Source organism: Geotrypetes seraphini, chromosome 10, assembly GCF_902459505.1.
Source record: "Geotrypetes seraphini chromosome 10, aGeoSer1.1, whole genome shotgun sequence".
Classification (NCBI taxonomy): Eukaryota; Metazoa; Chordata; class Amphibia; order Gymnophiona; family Dermophiidae; genus Geotrypetes; species Geotrypetes seraphini.
Genome location: NC_047093.1, coordinates 68,375,174 through 68,401,323, shown reverse-complemented (window position 1 = coordinate 68,401,323; position 26,150 = coordinate 68,375,174). Strand labels below are relative to the sequence as shown.

The window sequence follows — 26,150 nt, the reverse complement described above, 5'->3', positions numbered from 1 at the left end:
GTAGGCGGAGCTTTGGGACGGATGGGCCAATCCGGCCTCATTCCGTCGTTGGCTGCCTGCCGGACAGGCGGGTTTGGCTCCCGTCTGTCCCAACTACACAAAGGTAAGGGGAAGGCGGGTGGGGGTGTCGTGGGGGTCGGCCAGGGGGGGCGCGGGGCGGCTGGGGGGGCGGTCGGAGGTTCTTGGGGGGGGGCGGTCGTTGGAGGGAGGGGGGTTTGCGTCGAGGGCAGGAGGGCCTGGGATCCCTCCTGCCCGTAATGTAGTGCGGGGTGGGGGTAGGGGGTCGCCGTGGCCAGGAGGGTTTGGGCTCCCTTCTGGCCCGATATTGTCGGGGAGTCGGCGGTCCTTCGGGGTGGGGGTGCGAGTGGTCCTGCCGGGGGGGGGGATGTATCGGACGTCGGGGGGGGCATCAGGCTTTCAGGATGGGGACAGACCTTCAAGGGGGACGGAGAGTCGGGACAGCGCACGGAGAGGCGGGGCAGTGCACGGAAAGTCAGGGAGGGTGAACGGAGAGTCGGGACAGCGCACGGAGAGTCGGGGCAGTGCACGGAAAGTCAGGGAGGGTGAACGGAGAGTCGGGACAGCGCACGGAGAGGCGGGGCAGTGCACGGAAAGTCAGGGAGGGTGAACGGATAGTCGGGACAGCGCACGGAGAGTCGGGGAGGGCGAAAGGAGAGTCGGGGTGGCCAGAGGAGAGTCGGGGCGGGCGAAAGGACAGTCGGGCAGCATGCGCGGTATACCCGTGAGCGCGGTATACAAAAGTTTTTGTACATAAAATCGTGGTTTCTGCGCGCTATACCCGTGTGCGTGTTTTACATGGGTGCGCGTTATCTGCGTGAAAATACGGTGGTATTCCCTTCCATTAGGGGTATTCAAACCTTAGATAGGCTTTCTCATTCTATGGCATTTGCCTTGGTAAAAATCTGGAATGATATTCCTTCGGAAATCAGACTCCTTTCTTCTTTGACACTTTTTAGAAAAAATTTGAAGACGTATCTTTTAAAGAAATTTTTAACTGACAAATAAGGGACTGCAATAGATGAATTCTCTGTCCTACCATTGTTTCCTTTGCTTCTTTGGTTAATTTTGTGAACCGGATTGAGTCCCTTTTTGGGAATGACCCAGTATATGAGACCAAGGATTAGATTGGTGCTTAGCAGGTGGATTGGAGTTTGGAATTGAAAGTAGCTTCAAAGAAGTGGGCTTGAGTCTGGATTTGAATACTGTCAGAGACAGAGCATGACGTACCCAATCAGGCACGTGCAGCAAAGTAGAAGGGATAGAGTCTGGAGTTGGCTGTAGCAGAGAAGGGTACAGATAAGAGAGACTAACTCAATGAGCAGAGTGCCCGGGGGGGGGGGGGGGTGATGAGAGAGGAGAGAGACTGAGGCACTGCAGAGTGAATTCACTTGCAAGTCAGTAAGAGGAGTTTGAACTGTATGCGGAAACACATAGGGAACCAACAGTGATTTGAGGGTAAGAGTAATGTGGGAATTACGACACTGGTAGAATTGTTAAGGAACCTCAGCACTAAAGGCCATTTAGCACATGCTAAAAAAAAGTGTGTGCTATCCATCAGTGGCTTGATATGCATTCTAAAATAGCCTGAAAATATTAATGTGTGCAAATGAAAGAACATTATATGCAAAATAGGGGTGCTTCATTTTCAAGGGTAGAACAATGAAACTGAATAACATAAATCTATCATATGCAAAAATGCATAAAAACTTTCTGCATCTTGGGAATAATCGTGTAAAGCTTGTTTTACAGGCAGAAAAGATCTTTTCTAAAAATGCAAAGCCATGTATGCTCATAAAAAAACATGTGTGCTGAAAGTTCATATGTACTTTTATGCATTAGCATTCTCAAGGGATGTAGTGTAACTGTCATGCAGGCAAAGCTGTGAAGTATTTGCCTATTTTATAAAATATGTGGGTATATGTATTAGGGAAATTCTATAACATGACCCCTAGCAGTAGTCTCAAGTGACTACCATTAGAGGTGCCAGACTGAGCAGCAGCAACTGAGCATTGTTGCTGCCTGAAGGTCCCCCTGAACCACTAGTGTTTAAGATGGTAGACCCTTTAGGGAGCCTAAAGCCCTTTAGAAGGGGGGGGGGGGAGGCTTGGGCCTGGTAAGGGTTAGAGGTGGGGCTTAAGTCTGTGGAGGGTCTGGAAAAGAGAGTTGTGTGGGGAAAGAAATCAAGCCCGTCCCCCGTTGGAAATCAAACCCATCCCTGCTGGAATCGAATCCATCCCCGCCCGCCCCTAATAACTGCAGAAGTAGTTATTTAATTATGCTACTGAATTAAAAGCTCTGGTAGAGACCCATTTACAAATAAGCAAACACTTTATTAATTTAGAAATATTAATTGGGAAGAATACATACTTCGTAATCAGGTCTCTGACAGAGCCTCTAATGTAAATATAAAATATAAATACTCCAGCTGATGAAGACCCCCAAGCTATGTCAGTTGAGGACTTCCTCTGAAGGTGGCCGGGGATCCTTTTTGCCAAGCTTGGCAGGCATCAGTAGAGTCCCTGAGTAACAGATGCTGGCACCTCAGTGGCTCAGGGATGTTGCCAGCGACTGCTGCGCTTGGTGGAGAGGAGTTCTGACTGTCTTTGGAGGAGGTTCTCAGCTGCAAGTACTTGGGGATCCCACCAGCCACAGCAAGGGTCAGCACTGGAGAAATAAAACCAGAAATGCATTTCTTTCTTTTTTTTTTAACACAATACAAAGACCTCTACTATGTACATTTCCCAAAGCTAACATATTTCAATCAATAATTTCCTTTTTTACCTTTGTTGTCTGGAGGGGTTTTTTTCCATCAAGTTCCCATTTTCTCTTTTTTCTGCTTTCCCGTCTTCTGCAAATTTTTCTATTGCTGTCCTTTGCTTCCTCCTACTATGGTCCAGCATTTCTCCTCTCTCTTCCCTTTCTCCCATTGTACAGCATCCTCACTCCCTTCTGTCCTGGATCAATCGCCCTATTTTTCCCTTCCCCACTCCAGAACAGCATTTCTTCCTCTCTCCTCCACTCCCATGTGCAACAAGTCATAAGAACATAAGAAGTTGCCTCCGCTGAGGCAGACTAGAGGTCCATCTCGCCCAGCGGTCCGCTCCTGTGGCGGCCCATCAGGCCCACTGCCTGAACAGTGGTCTCTGACTAATTTTACAAATTACCTCTAATCCTATCCCTCTAACCTTACCTCTACTCCTATCTGTACCCCTCAATCCCTTTCGCTCTCACTGTCCACCATCTCTTTATCTCTCATTCCCTCCCTTGCTGCAAAGAGAGTGGGGAGAGAGAGAGGAATCCAGGGTGCATCTCTCTCACCTCCTCTGCTGCCACATTCAACATTTCTCCCTCTCTCATCCCCCGGATCGTGCGCAGCATTTTTCACCCCTGCCCACCAGTCCCATGCCCAACATTTCTCCTTCTATCCCCTCTTCCCAGCACCATGCCACATCTCTCCCTCCATTCCCTCCACCATTCCTCCCTCTTACATCCCTTTCAATCTGTCTCACTCTTCCCTCTCCACCACCATAGACAACATTTCTCCCTCTTATCTTTCTCTTCCCCATGCATCCGTACTTCATTCTTTTTACCTCCCTATTCCCCAAAATTTTCCTCTTTCTTCCATTCCACCTGTGCACAATCTCTTTCACTTTCACTCACACACTCATGCCCAACAATTCTCCCTTTTTATTTCTACCCTCACCTCAGCACCTTTCCCTCCCTCCATCCTATGTCCCAAGTTTGTGCCCCCTTCCTCTCTCCCTTTTCTGTCCAAAGTTCATGCCTCTTCCCTTCCTTCTGTGTCCCAATTTGTGCCCCCTCCCTCCTTCCAGCCTCAGTCCCAAGTCCATGCCCCCCTAATATCCCAACAGGTGCCCACCTCTATTCCTAGTTCGTGCCCCCTCTCTCGTCCTTCCTTTGTCCAATGTACACAAACGCGTTTTGTGGCCCAGCTATTTCGGTGCCCCTCCTCCTGCAAAACTATACTGGAGCCGTCCAGGTCAGCCGCCTTCTTCCTGCCTTCCAGCCGCACTTCTTTGCAGGGTATGGGCCCTACACGCTGCACATGGCTGACCCGGAAGCCTTCTCTCTGACATTAGCTCTGATGTCAGAGGGAAGGCTTCCGGGACAGCTATTGACGGCTTGCTTGGAATGCTGCACTGCTTGGTGGAGGGGAAAATGTGGCTGGGGCGCAGGAAAAGGAGGTACAGAGGTATTGGCGTCCCTTGAGATGCCTTTAATTCCTTGGGGTCCCTACAGGATCCCCACGACCCAAGGGGGGAACTCCCTTGGGATTCCCATGGTATCTGCAGGATTCCCGTCATCCCCGTTTCCATACAACTCTCTAGTCTGGAACCATAGATGAGTAAAGCCTTGATGGAGGGGGCCCTTCTCTGCAGACCCAGGAGTCTTAGACCACAGCTATGCTCCTGGGATACTGGAATAATACTGATTGCAAAGTGGCTCACAAGCAGCATTATTATTTTTCCCACAGTATTCAGCAACCTGCGGAACTAAGATACACAGTTTGCTGAATCCCATGTTATATCGAGGTTTGATAAAAGGTGACATTACCACACCTTGATAGCTTCCTCCTTCCCCCTTGAGAAAAGTACTGAAGATTGTGAGTGATTATTTTTAGAGGAGTTTATTGACTATCAAGGTCTGGGGCTTCTTTCACATTTATGCAGTTTGAAAGTTATTTTTGATGGACTATGTGTGAGCAAATTAAAAATGATGATCAAAATTCCTATTTTCATCTGCATTTGCTCAGTAAGTTTAACCCCATGATTTCTGCTGAAGATGTGAAAACTATAAGGCAAAGTCTAGTAATTTCTTGTTTGGAATGGACTGCTGCAATGCCTTGTATATTGGGCTTCAAAGTACAAGGTCAAAGGCATTGCAGTTAGTCCAAAATATCCATGCACTAATATGTACAAGATGCAGGCTATGTTTATTTATACCAAATATTTAATGCAGTTAATGATACCACCTTATTACAAACCAAGAGACCTGACACGGTCTGTGTTTCGGAGAACACGCCTTCTTCAGGGGTCTATGGTTGATAAGGTTTGAAATAAACCACAATAAAATGGTATAAAACAAACGCCTGTTTAGTTAAAGTCACAAGCCAACAGTACAGTGCAACAAAGTCAAACCGAAAGGTCTGAAGATCATTTTAGCTATCACTTCCATATTTTGTTGAGACCAGAAATTCTGCATTTTCTATCACTGGGCCTATTGAATGGAATGAACTCCCAGTGTTAGCTAAACAGGTTGTAGATTTTATACTTAAAACAAACAAAAAAGCAGTTAAAAACTGACTTATTTGTTTGTGCATCTGGAGGCAATTGATACTATTTTTCGGGGCTGTCTGTGGACGGATATTATTCATCAATATATAATTTTAGTATTTATAATATGTATGTTTTATATGGATTTGTTTTGTTGTAGTATTGTATGTGTTTTTAGATTGACTTTCTATGTGATCAGTAATCCGCCTAGATTTTAGGCAGAATAAAAAGGATAAATAAATACAGAATTAGCATGCATTAATGGTCTCTAATATATTCATCCCTGAAAATGCTTTAACATTTGTCTGCTGGCTCAGGTTTTTTGCTCTGTCTTAGTAGTGGAATATCTTGTGTAAAAAGAAAGTTGCCAAGAATAGCCTAGTTGTGCGGGCTAATATGAGTTTCTTAATACCATTATATCAAGAGACTCTGCACAACTCATTTAACCTTCCAATGCCCCCCAAAACAAAACTTAGATTGTGAGCCCACTAGGGACAATGAAAGTATATATATATATATATAATAAATAAAGCACTTTGATTATACCACAGAAGGATGGTAAATCAAGTCCATTACCTTTGACTCTTGACTCTTTAATATAATTGCTTTAAACTTAGGGGTCCTTTTACTAAGGCACGCTAGCCGGTTTAGTACACACTAAATCAGATATCGTGCCTTAGTAAAAGAGGGGGTTAGTTGCTTAGTATGACAAGACTTGATATTCAAAACAATTCAATGCGTTAGAAGATGCTCCCCCGCCTGGTTAAGTCATGCTGAGTGGATCAGGAAGGGGGAGAGTGTGGCGCAGTGGTTAAAGCTCCGACCTCGGCACCCTGAGGTTGTGGGTTCAAACCCACGCTGCTCCTTGTGACCCTGGGCAAGTCACTCAATCCCCACATTGCCCCAGGTACGTTAGATAGATTGTGAGCCCACCGGGACAGAGAGGGAAAACTGCTTGAGTACCTGAATAAATGCATGTAAACCGTTCTGAGCTCCCCTGGGAGAACGGTATAGAAAATTGAATAAATAAATAAATATGCAGCAGCTCTCAGCTGGGCAATGTCGCTGAATATATTCTCTGCCCACCACAGCGCTTTCTAGGCAGCACTGTATGGTAGTCTGTGAGCATAATCTCGCTGGAGCTAGGAGATATGTGGACAACAGCAATATTCAGCGCCAATGCACAAATAGCTAACTGGGCAAAAAAAACACTTAAACATAGTAACATAGTAAATGACGGCATATAAAGACCCGAACGGTCCATCCAGTTTGCCCATAAGTTATACCCATTAAAATACATGATTAAATTAACTTGTCTCTTCTTTGATATTTCTGGGCATAGACTATAAAGTCTGGTATTGTCCTAGGTTCCAAATGCTGAAGTAGCCATCCAAGCTCACTCCAGCCTATCCAACCATCCCATTGTTTGCAGGATATCTACCGCAAAGTCTGGCCAGTAACATCCTCATGTTCCAAGTTAGTGGAGTTCCCATTTATGCCCTTCCCAGCCCGTCCTACACTGAATCGCCATATATGGAGCACAGACCGTGCAAGTCCTTACCGGCCTTAGTTCTTTAATGTATATCCTTCATTTTCTAATTAGAGATCCTCTATTTTTATCCCACACTTTTTTGAATTCCATCACCGTTTTTCTCTCCACCATTTCCCTCAGGAGGGCATTCCAGGCATCTACCACCCTCTCCGTGAAGAAGAATTTCCTAACATTGCTCCTAAGTCTTCCTTCCTGTAACCTCAAATGATGCCCTCTAGTTTTACCATTTTTTTCTTCTCTGGAAAAGATTTGGTTCTATATTAATAGCTTTTAAGTATTTAAATGTCTGTAGCAGTCCTAACTTTGCCTGGTTTAGATGTGTAGGTTTGGCACAAATATTGGCCATACCTGCGTAACTGTCAGGTGTCTTCACCAGCCTTGGATATTCAACACTGGTGCCCAGTCATAGCCTGGCGTAGAATATCCAAGTCTAGTCTGGTCGACAGTAGTGAACATTTAAAAAAACATATTGCTACGGACTGAATAGTGATCCTTAAATTTTCTTTACTCACCAGTAATTTAAATGGGTTCATAGACAACGGCGCGAAAGACAAAGGCGCGCCCAGACAATTGAGCGCAGCGTGGAGGCGCGTGACGCTCAAAATTACTGTTTTTAGGGGCTCCGACGGGGGGTTTTGTTGGGGAACCCCCCCACACTTTACTTAATAGACATCGCGCCGGCGTTATGGGGGGTTTGGGGGGTTGTAACTCTCCACATTTTACTGTAAACTTCACTTTTTCCCTAAAAACAGGGAAAAAGTGAAGTTTTCAGTAAAATGTGGGGGGTTACAACCCCCCAAAACGCCCCCACAACGCGGCGCGATGTCTATTAAGTAAAGTGGGGGGGTTCCCCCCCACACCCCCCCATCGGAGCCCTAAAAACATTAATTTTGAGTGGCACGCGCCTCCGCGCTGCGCTCAATTGTCTGGGCGCGCCTTTGTCCCGGCGCACTTTTGACCTGACACCATTTAAATGTTTCAGAAAGAGTTATTTTGCAACAGAATAAATATAAAAATGTTAGGGCTACGGCTTCAAGGAGAACCACTGATTGAAGTGCAGCAAGTGAGGTCATTGATGGATCCAGCTGTGGCCCTGCCTTCCTTTTCTCAGTGGTAGGACACAGTAATAAATCCTAAATTTAGCATGCAGACCTTAAAAGTGCTGCTGGGGCATTGCAGCCTGTACTAAAAGAAACTCTGGAAATTATTTTTCATTCAAATATAGTACATAATGTATTTGTCCCCGCCTTCTGCCTGCATTTCAGACACTAGCCTTGAAAACCCCAAATTTGCCCACATCCTTAATTTCAGCCACATTCATTTAATTGTTCTTGATAAAATAATGTTTTCTCAGATTGAACACCCTGCACATGGTTCCACTTAAAGCTATGGATTGAGTTAATGTGCATTCTTTTGGAAATCTCTTTGACCTTTCAATGCAGAGTCTTTCTCTTGCTGCACATTCCAGAGTGACTCACACACCAAGCGTGTTAAGCATCATAAATTCTCCTTCATTTGATAAACAAGTTATAGCTTGGACAAACAATCAAGAACTGAAAAGCTGTCACTAGTGTATTGGAAAAACATGTTGAGCTCAGAAGTAAGTCTAGAGAAAGCTAAATATTTTTCAAGGAAACTCAGAAGCAAGTAGCACAGGCCATGAGTGGAAACCCTTTTCGTTATACGTAACATTCTCTTGTTCCAGACAAGATTTCTTCATCTTATTTTATGTCTGCTTTTCCTTACTTTTTTTTTCTTGGTGCAGAAAGTGGAGGAAGAATGAATTTTTTTTTTTTTGGCTAGATTTTTTGCATCAGTCCTGCTTATTGGCAGAGTTATGGGATGCAAACTTTAATTATTGATTATGTTTTACCTTATATTCCTTAATATTTTTGTACATCACCTTGGTAATCTCTTTTGCTTGAAAAGCTGTTAATCACCTTTTTATAAATAAAATCTTCTGTAGTGGGTTTGATGCTCCTGGTCTTGACATGGGTAAAGAGTCTCAGCCATCGCACAATGAGGACAACTAGTGACCAAGCTTAGGATCCATATTAGTTAGGTTATTAAGGAAGCAACAGTCTTTGACTTCTGGTCATTGGTCAAGGGCCATTGTTATGATCACTGGACTGAAGTGAGAGTGGAATAAACAAGAAAGAATGAACAATCTTCAGATAGTTATGATTGAAGCCAGTTAAGCTGGATATACCAAAGGAGCAAGAAGAAATTGCTAGGCCTAAAGCCAAAGGGATATGTTTACTAAAGGACTTTAAGGCCTTAATGGGTGGATAGCATTCACTAATCTGAGCATTGCCGAATTTAAAAATTTTTTTTTTTTTTTGCTGTGGGCATGTCTTGGGCATACCCACATTATCTAGTCATGAATTATGATTAGCGCATTCTAATCTGCAACTAAAACTTTAGAAAGAGCCCTAACATTTACTATGTGCAACCTGGACTTAGTATGTGGGGAAAGTCCCTTAGTAACTGATGTTAAGCCCAGATGCAACTTTGGCTTAGTAAACCAACCCAAAAAGTCCAGTTTCTGACTTAAAACCATCGTAGTGATCAGAAAGGCAACATAAGTCATGACTGACTGTGATGTGTAGCTCCAATGTGTGTCTCATGAATGTTATAGATAGATGTCTTAAGGACTGGAGCAGTTAAGCGTGCCTCCAGACCAAAGCTGGGAAACACTAGTCTGTGGCATTGTGGAAGGAAATGAAGTGGCTGGATGGATAAGACCTCGTACAGTAGTTGTGAGTCATCACATTCTATACCTTTATAAGTCATGTTGCTGAATTTTCTATACAGTGCTACCTTTCATTAGCAGGGTTCGTGAACACCTTCTACCAGTGTCTCGCAAACTTTGTCAAGCTGCAGCGCACTAAACGTAGTGGCCACAGCTCGAAGCATCCGGAAGTATGTGGACGTCAACGCAATAACATCACATACATGCGTGGCATCATCCTGTCGACATGAACGAAGGCCCTCCAGATAGACCCTGAGCTGCCAGTGGGGGGGGGGGGGGGCTGCCAGAAGGAAAGACTTGTGGAGAGAAGGAGCGGCACTGGTGCCAGCTGATTGCCTACAGGATGTGCCTCTTGCCGTGAGAGGCATGTCCTGTAGGCAGTAAGTCAGCGCCAGTGCCTCTCCTCTTCCCCAGCATCTCACAGCACACCTGAAATCTCAGGAGGCACACAGTTTGAGATACACTGCCTTATACAATATAATAAAGGCAAAACAAGGTGGTTAAATTCTGTGTTGTAACTGTTCAGTCAGACCCTGGAACTGTATACTTGTCTCCAGAGCATGCCATATGGAAATGCAGCATTTCATTAACCATCTTCCTGAGTATATCCGTTGACATTTTAAATTAATGGCAGGTTTCCTTGATAAACGCACAGTGTTGTGGGCCAGGTGTATTTAGGTTTCCCATTTGGGTCTGCACTTTAAATGTCTGGCTTAAGCCTATGTTGTAAACTTAATGTTCCAAGAAATTTTGCAGAAGAGCAGCCTTGATCAATGGGGCCACAAGGGCTAGAGAATTCAGTCATTCAAACACAGTCTGTTGGGGAAGTGTTTTTTAGAACATGCAGAAGGCAATTTTCAAATGGGGTTTATGAGTAGAAAGGAATCTTTTGAAAATTGCGGAACATGTACACACACAAGTTTGCACATGTATTGGGAAAGTGTTCCCGGGGATGGACTTTGATGTCAAGCACACTGACACCTAGAAACATAGAAGATGACGGCAGATAAGGGCCATAGCCCATCAGGTCTGCCCACTCCACTGACCTATGCCTGAGGATTTTCAAAGTACGCATATTTTCATGGTAAAAGAATCTAATACTAACGGTGTCTTATATACTGCTATATGTCCAACTGGATTCAAAGTGGTTTACGAAAATTTACAAAAAGCTTACAAAGTAAATCTGCATTCATACTGTGCCTACTTTTCTCTTGTTAACCCTTTCAGGACCAAGGGACATATTTGTCCCATAACTTTAAAATCCTATAAATTTTGATTGGGATAGTCTACAGTTCTAAATTTGATATGTACGGATTCCATATGATACTGCCTTTATGTAAACAAACTGGTTCCGACATTCATTCATTAGCGTCGTTGCCAGATTGACGAGAAGATTCACTTGCCACACTGTCCATAAGCCAGAAGTGTGATTTTTTTAAATAAAAATAATGATATTTCACAAAAAAAATCAATTTTTTGGCATCTGCAAGCCCTTTTTACCATAAAAATGTTGTCAAAACCACAAAAATTGGCCTACGATCCTTATGGTCCTGAAAGGGTTAATTTTTCAAAAGGGAATGGGGACTTGTTTGCTGTCTTTTTGTCATTTCAAAGCTGACATTTAAAGCTGTGAGCACTGGAAGATTAAGTGACTTGCCTAGGGTCACCAGGAGTAGCACCGGGATTTGATCTCACAACCTCTGGGCACAGAGGCAGCAGCTCAACCCTTCCTACATAAATTTTCTGCAAGAAAGCTGTCCCCCAAGATGTACTGCATGTATTTATATGGTTAGTGGTTTTGGGCTTCAATGTGGTACTGCACATTTCTAATATGGTATACAGATCAACACTGTTAGTGGAAGAGCTGCTAACTGAGGACCAGGGAAGCCAAAATTCAAATTCTGCTTATGACTTTGGCAAGACACTTAATCCTCCATTGCCTCGGGTGCAAAGCTTATGTTCTAAAGTACATGACTGTGTTAGTGTGCACTAATGTCGTTAACATATTATTACTCTATCCTCTTATATATATAAGCGTTGTCGCACAAATTTCCATACACTATCATAGATAATATTGAGAATAACAGGGGTCTCAAGTGCTCTTAACCAGAGGCTCGAGATATTTTTCACAGCCAAAGGTTATTTTGGTGAGCTATCATCGGTCCCGTTATTTTTTCTCTAAATCTATGAATTGTGCCAAAATTTAACCCAATAATTTAATTATAAAATGTATATCTCTCTAATCATAGTGATTTGCTATTTCGATTAATACATAACCATATTCATTGTTATGTTATATTTTTTTCTTTTTTCTCCAACTAAAATACTCAGTCAAAAATTACTTAGCTCTTATTTTTCTTGTTGATTTTTTCTTTTATTATTTCCATATTTTTCTTTTGTTGATATTTATCCTGTTGGTATTTATCCTGTTGGGATAAATACCAACAGGATAAATATCAACAAAAGAAAAATATGGAAATAATAAAAGAAAAAATCAACAAGAAAAATAAGAGCTAAGTAATTTTTGACTGAGTATTTTAGTTGGAGAAAAAAGAAAAAAATATAACATAACAATGAATATGGTTATGTATTAATCGAAATAGCAAATCACTATGATTAGAGAGATATACATTTTATAATTAAATTATTGGGTTAAATTTTGGCACAATTCATAGATTTAGAGAAAAAATAACGGGACCGATGATAGCTCACCAAAATAACCTTTGGCTGTGAAAAATATCTCGAGCCTCTGGTTAAGAGCACTTGAGAGTATTCCCGCTAAGCTGCGCTGGCCTGCGTTCGCGCACAAAATATTACATCGCAGCGCACAAGTTTCTCTTCACAGTGCACACACGCGTCGCAAAGGTAAGGGGAGGTAAGGTAAGGGGACGCATTGGGGGGATTGCACTTCCCCACAATTGCCATGCTTCGGTTCCTCTTCTTCCTTCCTTCCTCCCCCCCCCCCCGCGGGACCCTGCGGCACCATCAACTCTTACTCCCTCTAATGTCGGCCCTGCAGCTCCAGACTTCCTCGCACCTTCTCCCCTCCCCCTTTGGATCGCTATTATTTTAAATGTTATAGCCGCGGAGCTGTATCCATCAGTGGAGATGTCTAACCTCGGCCTGCCCCGGAACTCTTACTGCAGCAGCCGCCCGTCTAGGCAGGAACAGGAAGTCACTGTTGCAGTAAGAGTTCCGGGGCAGGCCGAGGTTAGACATCTCCACTGATGGATACAGCTCCGCGGCTATAACATTTAAAATAATAGCGATCCAAAGGGGGAGGGGAGAAGGTGCGAGGAAGTCTGGAGCTGCAGGGCCGACATTAGAGGGAGTAAGAGTTGATGGTGCCGCAGGGTCCCGCGGGGGGGGGGGGAGGAAGGAAGGAAGAAGAGGAACCGAAGCATGGCAATTGTGGGGAAGTGCAGAGCTGCAGGAGCTGTTATAGCCGCGGAGCTGTATCCATCAGTGGAGATGTCTAACCTCGGCCTGCCCCGGAACTCTTACTGCAGCAGCCGCCCGTCTAGGCAGGAACAGGAAGTCACTGTTGCAGTAAGAGTTCCGGGGCAGGCCGAGGTTAGACATCTCCACTGATGGATACAGCTCCGCGGCTATAACATTTAAAATAATAGCGATCCAAAGGGGGAGGGGAGAAGGTGCGAGGAAGTCTGGAGCTGCAGGGCCGACATTAGAGGGAGTAAGAGTTGATGGTGCCGCAGGGTCCCGCGGGGGGGGGGGGGAGGAAGGAAGGAAGAAGAGGAACCGAAGCATGGCAATTGTGGGGAAGTGCAGAGCTGCAGGGAAGAGTGTTGCGGTACCCAGCTGGAGGGAGAAGGAAGATGAGGGAGGGAATTAAAGGAGATGCCAGGGCTTGGAGCGTAGGAGGAAGGTATGCCAGTCTAAGGGAAAAGGAAGGGGGAGATGTGAGAGCATGGAGGGGGAGCGAAAGATGGAAGAAAAGGAAAGGAGAGAGATGCCAGAGAATCAGGGAAGGGGAGATACCAGACTATGAGGAGAGGTGTGGGAGAGGGAAGGCGAGGAGAGAGATGCCAGACCAATGGGGTGAAAGGAGAGATGGAAGGGGGAGGCATACAGTTTCTGGAAGGGGCATAGAAGGAGAGAAGATGCCATATAGGGGAAGAGAGACGGCAGACAGTGGATGGAAGGAAGAGAGTTACAAGAAGATGAGGAAAGGAGAAACCACAGAAGACAAAGGTAGAAAAAAATTTCTATTTATTTATTGCTTTAGGAGACATGTGTCACTGTTTCTGTGAAGCATTGTATGCAGAGTCCAGCTTCTTGCTGGTTCAATTTAACCTTTGTCTATGTATTTTTATTTTATCCCCCCTTTTACAAAACTGTGAAGCGTTTTTAGCACCAGCCTTGGTGGTAGCAGCTCTGATGCTCAGAATTTTATGAGCATCAGAGCTGTTACCTCCGTAGCTAAAATCCACACTACAGTTTTGTAAAAGAGGGAGGGGTTAGTTTGTGATTACATATTCCTTACTAGGCGAAGGTGTTTTCTGTGTTCTGTGTGTTCGAAAGACATGGTTTTCTGTTAGGATTGACGGTGTAGGATTGATCTGTGCTGGTCTGGCTTGTTTAGTTTTACAATGGGTGTATTGATGTACTGTTCACTGCAATATGTAAGATGCTGCCTTTTCCTAGGTACTCATGTGTGACGTGTGGCTTGTTACTAAAAATCACGTTTTTCGTACAGATGGGGGGGGGGGGGTGCCAAAAAATGATGGGCCCCGGGTGTTACATATGCTAGGTACACCACTGCATTATGTAAAGATACCAGAAAGCTGGCGAAGCAAAAACTTTAAGTAAATTGTTATTCTTCTAAGTTTTGAGTATTTAACCCTCCTACAATCTCATGGGCACTCGTTTCAAGTTTCAAGTTTATTGAGATTTTGATTTAAACGCAATATCAAATATTTTCAATGTGTATAACAAAAATAAATTTTGGGAAATAAATAAAACCATTTGAACAATAAACATACAAACATATCCATAGATGATTAAAATTACATAAGGAGTACAAGGATAAACTACATTTGTTTAAAAATGCGTCCTCTGCGCCTGCTCATAAATTTGTGGAGTATGTAATTTGTCGCTCATGCATATTTTTTTTTGCACACACCTCATCAATCCTTAGAGGGAACACTGCAAGTTGAGACCCCTGTTATTCTCAATATTATCTATGATAGTGTATGGAAATTTGTGCGACAACGCTTATATATATAAGAGGATAGTGTGACACACGACATTATTTAAGAGGTTAGTTAACATATTATTAGTCAATAACTCTCATTACATATAATGGGATCTGCAGTAAATAATGTGTTAGTGTCTTTTTAGTAAATATAAACTTTTGGGGCCCTTTTACTAAGTGTGTTAAGTACCAACATGAGTGTAATGCAGGAAAAAATGGACTAATATGAGACAAGCTATAGCATCATGTGGCAGTTTTTGAGTGTACAAACGGGTACACTAATTTATTGTAGTAATTTAATGTAGTATTTAATGTAGTATTTTTTAGGAGGTATGTCAGGGATGAAGGGTGGGTATTCCAGTGCTAACATTAGTGCAACTACATTACGACAATTAACTGGTGAGCGCACAGATGATGCAGGAATCCTTATCACCTACAAAATAGGTGGTGGTAAGTGGTGCTACAGTATTTAAAAAATGGTTGATTGCTGAAGACAACATTAGGGCATGATCATTAATGGAAAAAAGATAGAAAAAAAGCAATTTTACAGCTGCAATAAAAATAGCCTTAGCCCATGGGAAAGACTCTTGTAAGGGTTTTCCAAAGTCAGTTTTTACCACAGCCTAGTAAAAGGACTCCTTAGATTGTAAGCCCCCTGGGGAGAGAAGAAGAAGATAGACAAAAATATCTGGAAAAGTTAAGAGAGACTGGTTGAGTAGTCAGGAAAGCAAAGGTGCAAATGGAAGAAAAAAGAGCAGACATGGTAAAATGGGGGAACAAGACATTTTAAGATATATTAATGATAGGAGGAAATGCAAAAGTGGCGTTGTGAGACTCGAAGGGGAAGAATATGTAGAAACTGATAAAAGATAAGCTGAATGGCTTAACAAATATTTCGGTTCTGTGTTTGCAGCTGAAGTGCCAAGAGCGGGACCACAGAAAACAAAAGCAAATAGAGTTGGAAGTGTGATAGACCTTGATAAATTTTCAGAGGATTGTGTTTGTGAGAAGCTTGCTAAACTAAAGGATAAAGTGATGGAGCCAGATGGTGTAAATTCGACGTTACTGAGAAAACTTAGGAAAGTTCTAGCGGCTCCACTGCTGGCCTTTCAACGTTTCTCTAAAATCAGGAATGGTACCGGAGGATTGGAGAAGGGCGCATGTGGTCCCTTTCCACAAAAGTAAAAGTAAGGAAGAAGTAGGGAACTACAAGCTGGTAAATCTGACTTCTATAGTAAGTAAATTAATGGAAATGCTTTTAAAACAGAATAGTGATGTTTCTGGCAACATGGATTCACTAGAGGCAAGTCTTGTCAGACAAGTCTGTTTCTTTGACTGGGTGTCCAGAGAATTGGATAGAGGGAGTGCACTAGATATAGTGCATTTAGATTTTAGTAGAGCCTTTGAGAGTGTTCCACACAGGTATCTAATAAATAAACTGAGTGCCCCTAGTATGGGCCCCAAATTGACAGACAGGGTCAGGAACTAGTTGAGTGGAAGGCAACAGAGAGTAGTAGTCAATGGTGATCGCTCTGAGGAAAGGGATGTTACTAGTGGTGTGCCTCAAGGTTCTATTGTTGGGCCTATTCTTTTTTAACATTTTTGTAAGCGATTTTGCTGAAGGATGCGAAAGCTGGATACTATGGAAACAAGAAGATTGATTCAGTTAAGCTTTGATGCTGGAGAAGGATTTTATGTGTGCCATGGACCATCAGAAGAACTAACAAATCAATTCTGGAAGAGATCAAACCGGCTATGTCACTCAAAGCCCAAATGATGAAGTTATGACTGTCTTATTTTGGACACACCGTCAGAAGGACACCATGTGGAGAAGGACACCATGTTTGTGAAGATTGAAGGAACCAGATGAAGAGGATGACCTGCAATCAGATGGCTGGATACGTTGAAAAAAATCATGGGGATAATGCTGGAGGATCTTATTGGAGTAGCACAAACTGATTTCTTTATAGATCTGTAATTCATCAAGTCGCTTGTACTCGAACACGAGTCGATGGCACCTACCAACAACATTGCTGAAGGGCTGACTTGTAAGATTTGCCTCTTTGCAGATGATATCAAAATATGCAATAGAATAGACATCTCTGATGGTGTGTAAAACATGAGGAAGGACCTAGCGAAGCTTGAGTAATGGTCTGAAATTTGGCAGCTAAGATTTAATGCTAAGAAATGCAAGGTCATCTATATTTTTGAAATTCTCTTTTTCTTTGAACTGGAGGTTGTCATATGAGTGAATCAAGTGATCTGATTGGCTGAATGCTACTTAGTGGATCCTAGTGCAATGAATCCGAACCCTATCCTGGAGGACCACCAGCCAGTCAGGTTTTCAGGACAGCCCTAATGAATATGTATATGAGAGAGTTGCATATAATGGAGATGACAGGTATGCAAATCTGAACCATGCATATTCATTAGGGCTATTCTGAAAACCTGACTGGCTGGTGGACCTCCAGGATAGGGTTGGGAAACACTGTCCTAGTGTACCTTCAAAGCTAGTCACTGCAAAACGGCAGAAACCTAGAATAAAAGAACTTGAACAAACTTGGCAAGCCCCTTCCACTAGTGTTTGGCAAAAGCATTATCATATGAATATATATGTGATCTATTTGCGTTCAGTGGAGGCAGTGCATGGTAATAAGTCTTATGAATGTTTATTTTGGAAATCCTGAAAACCCAACCAAGTTTGGGCACCACAGACCTATACAATTTATTTATGTTGTCGACATATGTGACTGTCTCTGGGAAAAGGTGACTAAAATAACATCCAAAATGTGGAAATGGATGATCTTTCATGTCATGGGTCCATAAGCAGTCTGAAAAAGATGCACATTTGATCTGTTAGTGCAAACAATTTCTAATACAACAATCCAAACCCTATCCTTTTATGTGAAAAAGTAAGTTACAGGATTTGTTAAAACCTAATTTTTTGTTTCTGGTGAATTTAGTTACTTTTTCCTAGAAATGCTCACATATGGTAAATAATGTTTTATTTACATTACATTACATTAGTGATTTCTATTCTGCCAATAACTTGCGGTTACAAAAGAAGTTATCTGGCCATTTCCAGAGGAATTGAAGAGTAGAGCGAGTTGCTTCAGAGAATTGGGATGAGTCTTGCGGTATTAGTTTGTCTTCAAGGATGTCTTGAATAGGATGTTTTTTATTTCTTTTCTAAACGATTTGTAGTCTGGAGTCGTTAACAGTAAATTGGAGAGTTGGTAGTCTAGTTTTGCCGGTTGAGTGGCTAGAAGGCCATCGTACAGTTTTTTTCGTTTGACGTCTCTGATTGGGGGATGCGTGAACGGTTTGTGTGTTCTCCTGTGTCTGGTTGAGGTAGTTTGGATTAGGCGGTTGTTTAGGTAGACTGGGCTATCTCTATTTATGGCTTTAAATAGTAGGCAGTAGAATTTGAATTGCACTCTTGCTTGTATTGGGAGCCAGTGTGAGTCGAGGTATGCCGCCATGATGTGGTCATGTTTCCTCAGGGAATAGATAAGTCTTAGCGCTGTGTTTTGAACTGTTTGCAGTTGTTTTATCATGGTTGTGGGGCAGGGGAGATACAATATGTTGCAGTAGTGTAGAACAGTGGTATTCAACCCAATCCTCAGGGACCACCTAGACAGTCCAAGTTTTCAGGATATCCTCATTCATATTCATTGTGGATATCCTGAAAACCCAACTGGCCAGGTAGTCCCTGAGGACTGGGTTGAATACCGCTGGTCTAGAAGACCTAGGACTAGGGACTGGACCAAGATCTGGAATTGTTTTCTGTCGAAGAATTTTCGAACTTGTCTTAAGTTTCTCATGACCGCGAATGATTTTTGTATTGTTTTGTTGATTTGTGGTTGCATGGTACAGCATCTGTCTATTGTCATTCCTAGAAGTATTAGAGTGGGTTGTATGGGGTATGTGATTGAGTTTATTACTAGATTTGTTATAGTTGGGGTTTTATTATTTTCGTGGAGAATGAATTTTGTTTTGTCTGGGTTCAGTTTATGATTATTTATCCATTCTGCAATTGTTTCAAGTGTCCTGTGTAGTGTGTCTGTCATGGATGACGTTGGTTGGTCAAAAGGAAGGAGAATGGTGATGTCTGCATAGCTAAAGGAGGTTAAGCCTAATTTGTCCAGGCAGGTGCCGAGGGATGCTATGTAGAGATTGAAGAGATTTGGGGATAGTGGAGATCCTTTGGGTACGCCGCAGGGATTGGACCATGGTTCTGATTTTTCTTCGTTTAACTTGACTTTGTAAGTTCTAGACTGTAGGAAATCTTGAAACCATGTGTGTATCTTGTCTATGATTCCTATTGTTTCTAGTATTTGTAGTAGGTCCACCAGGTCAAATGCTGTGGTGAGATCCAGCTGTATAATCAGCATTTTTCTACCTATGCTGAGGTGTTATCTGGCTGTGTCCAGGAAGGAACCTAGTAGTGTCTCTGTGCTATAGTTGGTCCTGAAATCAGATTGTGTAGGGTGGAGTATGTTGTGGTCTTCTAGGTAGTTGGTGAGGAGTTTAGCTTCCAGGCCTTCCATTAGTTTAACATAAAGTGATATTGAGGCTATGGGTCTGTAGTTGGATGGTTGATCTGTTGCTCCTTTAGGGTCTTTTAGGATCGGGGTGTAAACGATTTTGCTGAGGTCTTGCGGAAAAAGGCAATCTGTGAGCATGGTTTGTATCCCTTGTAAGAGGAGAGCGTGGAATTTGGTACTGGGGGATTTTAATAGGTATGGAGGGCAGTGGTTGAGATCGCAGGTTGCGTGGCTGTATTTTTTGTAGAGTTTGTTAAGGTCGGACCATGTATTATGGGGAAGTGAGACCAGGTTCTGTCTGCCTCTGATGAATCTTTTTCTGGGGGGGGGGCATTGTGATCTCTTCTAGGTTTATTGGGCTTTTGGAGAGGGCAGTTCTGGCAGATGTGATTTTGTTTTTAAAGCTAAAAGTGTAGCTGAGGGGGAGAGGTTCCATTATTGGCCAGATGGGGTTTGGTGTCTGTGAGTTCTTTTAGGGGAGAAAAAGACGGCAAAATTAAAAATGAAATGATTGCTCCATTTCAGCACATTCCAATTGAAAGAGGCCCAGTGGTTTGAAAGTATGCCATTTGCTTAATGTGGTATCTCTGCAATTGATAGTCATTCTGGTAGTCTGGTTATCCACAATGAATATACATTAGCTATATTTGCATTCAGTGGAGGTTGTGCATAGAAATATATCTCATGCATATTCAATGAGAATCGTCATAAAACTAGACTGACCAGTTTGTTCCTTAAGGAGTGGGTTGAAAAGCATTTGCCTCAAGGCATGCTGGGACAGCTGCCTGGAGAATGTCACTTTGGCCTTTCTTTGTTCATCTTCCTGATTCTTTATTGTTATTATTCAAATCCACTTATTCATTGCTTGATGAATGTTTTAATGAAAGGTGGACACTTTTTACTGTGTGTTGTCGTTTTCCCTTTTTTTTTTCTCTCAGCTTTGAGAGCAATTTTTAAAACTTCACAGCAGAATCTACAGATACTTCAATCTTGCACCAGTTCTCAAAGAGAATATCAACATATACTTTCCAAGTAGCCCAGGAAATAATATCGACAAATACAGTATTTGTGCATTTGAAAAATAACACATGTTGTTTTGCAAATGCAAAACTGTTAGAGCTCCTTTCTTAAAGTGTATTTCTTTTTTTGTTTTTAACTTCTTTATTCATTTTTAAAACTACAATTGTGCACAAAAGATGATATAATTACATAGAAGAGTAATATTATAGCACAATATACTTACAAAGACAATAAGAAGACTTATTTTCCCCCATCCAATTGGACAACAAAATCTTAAAAATATATATAAACAATCCAACCATACTTTCTAATCAATCCCAGAGGATTGATTAATATTATCTTAAAGTGTATTTCGATTTATGTTTTGCAGTTAATGCAGCTTAACGCAGGATTTTACTACATTTAGCTTCAAATCTAGCATAGTACTGAATTAATAGAGGCATTTGTATGATTTTTTTATTCATATTTTTTTGTTAATGTTCTCATTTACACGCAGTACTTGCTCACAGTTATTAACAGTTACTAAAAACTCTTGTGTTAATTGTGCATTAGCCAGTTAACACATGGTAAATATAACACACTAAACATTGTATGATTTTTTTATTCATTTTTTTTTGTTAATGTTCTCATTTACACGCAGTACTTGCTCACAGTTATTAACAGTTACTAAAAACTCTTGTGTTAATTGTGCATTAGCCAGTTAACACATGATAAATATAACACACTAAACATTCTCACCACCCCTGAGAGAAAATCTAAGAAATTAATAGATGTGTGGTTTAACACATGATGACATGCAAACTATCACAAAACACCTTAATGCAGTTGTATGTTAGACTGATTTCATGTGTTAACCACAATTTAAAGATTAAATTCAAGTGTGCATAAAAATTAGCCACAAAAATATGGTTGTAAAAGTATAAAATAGCATGTAAGTCAACATGTGTGCATCTAACTTCAGGTGTGCGCAGTTATGCCATGTTAGGGTTACCAGATTTTGCATCTAGAAAAAGAGGATGCGTGGCCCCGCCCCATTCTGTCCTGGCCCCGTTCCAGCCCCACTCCATTCTGCCCCATAATCCCAGCCCTATGCAAACCTCATCTCTTCGGGCTGAGTCTGAAGTGCATCTCCGTATGCTCAGATGCAATGTGATGATGTCGCATGCATGCATGTGATGTCACCGCATCACATCCGCGCATGCACAGATGCACTCCAGACTCAGCCCAGATCTCAACAGCTTTTCAAAACCCGGACAAAGTGCCAGGTTTTGAAAAGCCGCCCGGACAGTTCTCTAAAAAGAGGACAAATCCGGGTAAATCTGGATGTCTAGTAACCCTATGCCATGTCAAAAGCTAGTGTAAATGGACGTGCCTAAATTTGGCAGTTCCATGTGTAAGTGATAGTATTCTATTCCCCTGATATTCAAAACTATTTAACCAGCCAGGAACAGCTCCTGGATAGTTAAATAGCATATCTGTGCTTAACTGAGGATATTCAGTGGGAGATAGCTGGCTAAGCTAAGCATTAGTGGCTAAGCATGGATATTCAGTGTTTAACTGGCTATGTTTAGCAGCTAAAATAGGCCACATAAGTAACAGGCCTATCTTTAGCTGCTAAGCACTTAACTAGTTAGTGTTGACTATTGGCTTAACCATTTCAGTTCCTAAAAGTTTCATGCGCAACTGCAAAACATACTCCTAACCCACCAGTGGACATGCCCCCGATCCATGTGTGCTTGCTATAGGCACTAACTGGCCAATATTCAAAGTTAGTTAACCTAGGGTTACCAGACGTTGTGATGTTTAGAGGGCATGTCCGGGCGTCTGTAAGGCTTTTCAAAACCCAGCACTTTGTCTGGGTTTTGAAGAGCAGAATGTGTCGGGAGGGACATCCGCATGAGCGGATGCCCTCCCGACCGATGAGAACAGGCTGAGGGGCGAGGCTGGGGCGTGGCGTGGCGTGGGCTTAATGGGGCAGGGATGGATAGAACTGGGGGCAGGTCTATGGGTCCAGATTTTATGTAAGTAAAATCTGGTAACCCTAAGTTTACCGGCTGGAAAGGGCTGTTGACTGGTTAACTCACCCAGTTAGTGCTGAACTTAAAGCTGGCTATGTCATGGGTGTTCTGGGGGGGGGCGGAGTTCAGTTAAACCCTGATATTCAGACTTAATCAGTGAGGTTTAGCACATAAATTGGACCGCATAAATAGCTGTCCTATCTTTATGCATTAATCCATGGCCAGTTTAGTCTGAATATTATTAACCAGTTATGCACTAGCCAGCTTAAAAAACAAACAAAAACAAACTGAAATATAATGCCAAAGCCTGGTTTTAGCACCAGCAGCAGACAAAAAATTGCTGTCCACCACCAGCTGAATATCAGCCAGTAAATTTATAGATTAACGCCTGTGCAGTTAAGCATGTAGCTACAAATTAGTACCAGTTAATGCCATTTGGAACTTAATGCCAGTTAGCCCCAATTTAACAATTAAGGGCCATGTATACTAAAGTTTAATGTGCCTTCAATGCTGTATGGCCCATAGGAATAAAATGGGCTTAGCATTCTCTATGCTTTAGCAAATATAGCCCTATGGTAGGTGTGCAACTGGTTCTGTTGTGTAACTTGCACACACTGGTCAATAATTTGGGTATGCAACATTATAAAATCTATAGTAAAGGAGCCCCTATGTGTATTATTGCATACCCTGAACAAACCATATTCTGGAATGACTTTCTGAAAATGGGAAAGGGATTTGAGACTTGTATACAACCTTTTTGTGGTTTTACAAACACAGTCAAAACGGTTTACGCATGCGGTAAGGATATGCATTTGTTAGTGCATATTTGCTTTGTTAGCCTGCCTTAAAAATTTTGCCGCGTGCAAAATCAATTTAACTCATGAACCTACGAATTCATGTATGTTCAGTTTGCATTTGTTGAGAAGTTCGAATGCACAAAGATCTGGAAAAAAAATGAAATTCCCAAAAATCAGCAAAAAGATTGACAACCCCTTTCCCCCCATAATCAAAAGGTTTTGCCTGATCATATCCCCCCCCCAAAAAAAAAAACAACAAGAAACAGGTAGAGTACATACACTGTGCAACAATGTTTTCAACTAGCCTTCAATCCATGCAAGTAGACTTTACATGAGTAAAAGGTAGTTGCTAGTGTGTAGCATGTTTTAATTGACAAAAGGCAAAGAGGTAACATAGAAACATAGAGTATGACGGCAGAAAAGGGCCATCGGCCCAACAAGTCTGCCCACTCGAAGAACCCTTCCCCTAAGCACTTCCTCGAAGTGAACCCACATGTTTATCCTATTTTTTCTTAAAATCGAGCACATTGCTGGCTTCAACTATCTGAAGTGGAAGATCATTCCAACGATCAACCACCCTTTCGGTGAAGAAATACTTCCTAATGTCACCATGAAATCTCCCACCCTTGATTTTTAACGGATGCTGAATAGAGAGTGTCGCTTTCAGCACTTTATCTACTTCATAGGTATATGTGGTGGTCCAAAATGTCAAGCAGGTAATGGCATTCATTGTGTGTCATTTCCCATATGAAAGACATGAAAACAATGACCTAATGGTTACTGTAGTGGACTGAGGATCAGGGAAGCCAACTTCAAATTCCAGTTCTGCTCCTTGTGATCTTGGGCAAGTCACTTAACCCTCCATTATCTCAGGTACAGAGTTAGATTGTGAACCATCTGGAGATAGGAAATATCTACTGGCGGTGTATAGTTCAAATAATTTTAGTTTATATTGTTTCCTGTGATGTTTAAGGGTCTTATAATTTTGGGTTTTGTTTTTATTAAGGGAGCAGTATTGTCAAGTGGGTTCATAGACAAAATCGCGCGAGACAACGGCGCACCGACAACTGAGCGCAAGGTTGACGGCGCGCCAAAGAAAAGCACTATTTTAAAGGGTTCCGATGGGGGGTGTTGGTGGGGAACCCCCTATTTTACTTAACAGACATTGCGCTGGCGTTGTGGGGGGCTTGGGGGGGTTGTAACCCCCCTCATTATACTTGAAACCAAACTTTTTGCCTGTTTTTTAGGGAAAAAGTTCAGTTTTAAGTATAATGTTGGGGGTTACAACCCCCCAAACCCCCCACAACGCCAGCGCGATGTCTGTTAAGTAAAATAGGGGGTTCCCCCCATACCTCCTGTCGGAACCCTTTAAAATAGTGCTTTTCTTCGGCGCGCCGTCAACCTTGTGCTCAGTTGTCTGCGCTCAGTTGTCGGCACGCCGTTGTCTCGCGCGATTTAGTCCCGTCACCGTCAAGTGCATGCTATTTGCAAAGAGGGTGCAGTCTTTCAGAAAGAATGCATGCTTATTTCATGCATACTGTTCATACATGTGCAATGGTTGATGCATGCACATACTATCAGGAAAGCAAACACCCACTTCACAAATAATGCTCGCTCTTCCAGAACAGTGCATACTGTTGTGATACAAGGGGGAAAAAATAAAATTTCAGGTTTTTCTGTGTTATTTACAGAAAAAAATGACACAAAAAGAAAGGGAAATGTCATTTCAAATGAATTCACAGCCTGAATACCTGCTTTTGTCTGAATATAATGGGCCTTGACTATAAATGCAAAAATGGCATGAGCTAAAGCCAAAATCACATCCTATTTACTAAGGCTTTGGGTGTGATGACATCATTTTAAAATGGGCTTTGTGCCAGATACCTGCAGGTTCTATAATAGGCACTCAAACTTGTTGCGCATCCCAGATCAGTTAACCCTTTCAGGACCATAAGGATCGTAGGCCAATTTTTGTGGTTTTGACGACATTTTTATGGTAAAAAGGGCTTGCAGATGCCAAAAAATTGATTTTTTTTTGTGAAATATCATTATTTTTATTTAAAAAAATCACACTTCTGGCTTATGGACAGTGTGGCAAGTGAATCTTCTCGTCAATCTAGCAACGACGCTAATGAATGAATGTCGGAACCAGTTTGTTTACATAAAGGCATTATCATATGGAATCCGTACATATCAAATTTAGAACTGTAGACTATCCCAATCAAAATTTATAGGATTTTAAAGTTATGGGACAAATATGTCCCTTGGTCCTGAAAGGGCTACTTGTCTCCAATGATTTAACAAGCATTTAATTGGTACTAACCTAGGTTATCAACTTATGATTTTCGCATTGTAATTCAAACAGTTATTATCCAGAAATTGGATTACTGCTGTGTGCTTTACTTAGGGATAACATCTTCACGATTATTCAAAATGCAGCAGCGCGGTTAATATGGGGTGGGAGCAGATTTGACCATGTCACACCACTATTGAAACAGCTTCATTGATTACAGGTCAAATTTCACATTCTCTACAAAATTCTTTTGCTGATTTTCAAAATAATTAATTATAAGATCCCTCGGTATTTGATACAAGTGTTGAAAGTGTGTCAGCCACCTAGATCTTTAAAAGGTCAGAGGGGATGTTCCAATTAGCACGTAAGGAGCTGCTAAGCGTACATTATGCAAAAATAAGGGCCTTGATCATTTGGGTGGTAGGGTATTGCTGTGGAACCATCTGACAGGACCACTCAGGTTACTTTCAGGTGGCAACAAATTTAAGAAGGTGTTATAAGAACATAAGAATTGCCACTGCTGGGTCAGACCAGTGGTCCATCGTGCCCAGCAGTCCGCTCACGCGGTGGCCCTTAGGTCAAAGACCGGTGCCCTAACTGAGACTAGCCTTGCCTGCATATGTTCTGGTTGAGCAGGAACT

The 26,150-nt window shown here is 42.2% G+C and overlaps 1 protein-coding gene across 1 annotated transcript in view; it reads left to right on the top strand.

Annotated features, from left to right (window-relative positions):
• RALGPS1 (Ral GEF with PH domain and SH3 binding motif 1) overlaps positions 1 to 26,150 on the top strand; it is a 643,064-nt gene that overhangs the window by 532,262 nt on the left and 84,652 nt on the right.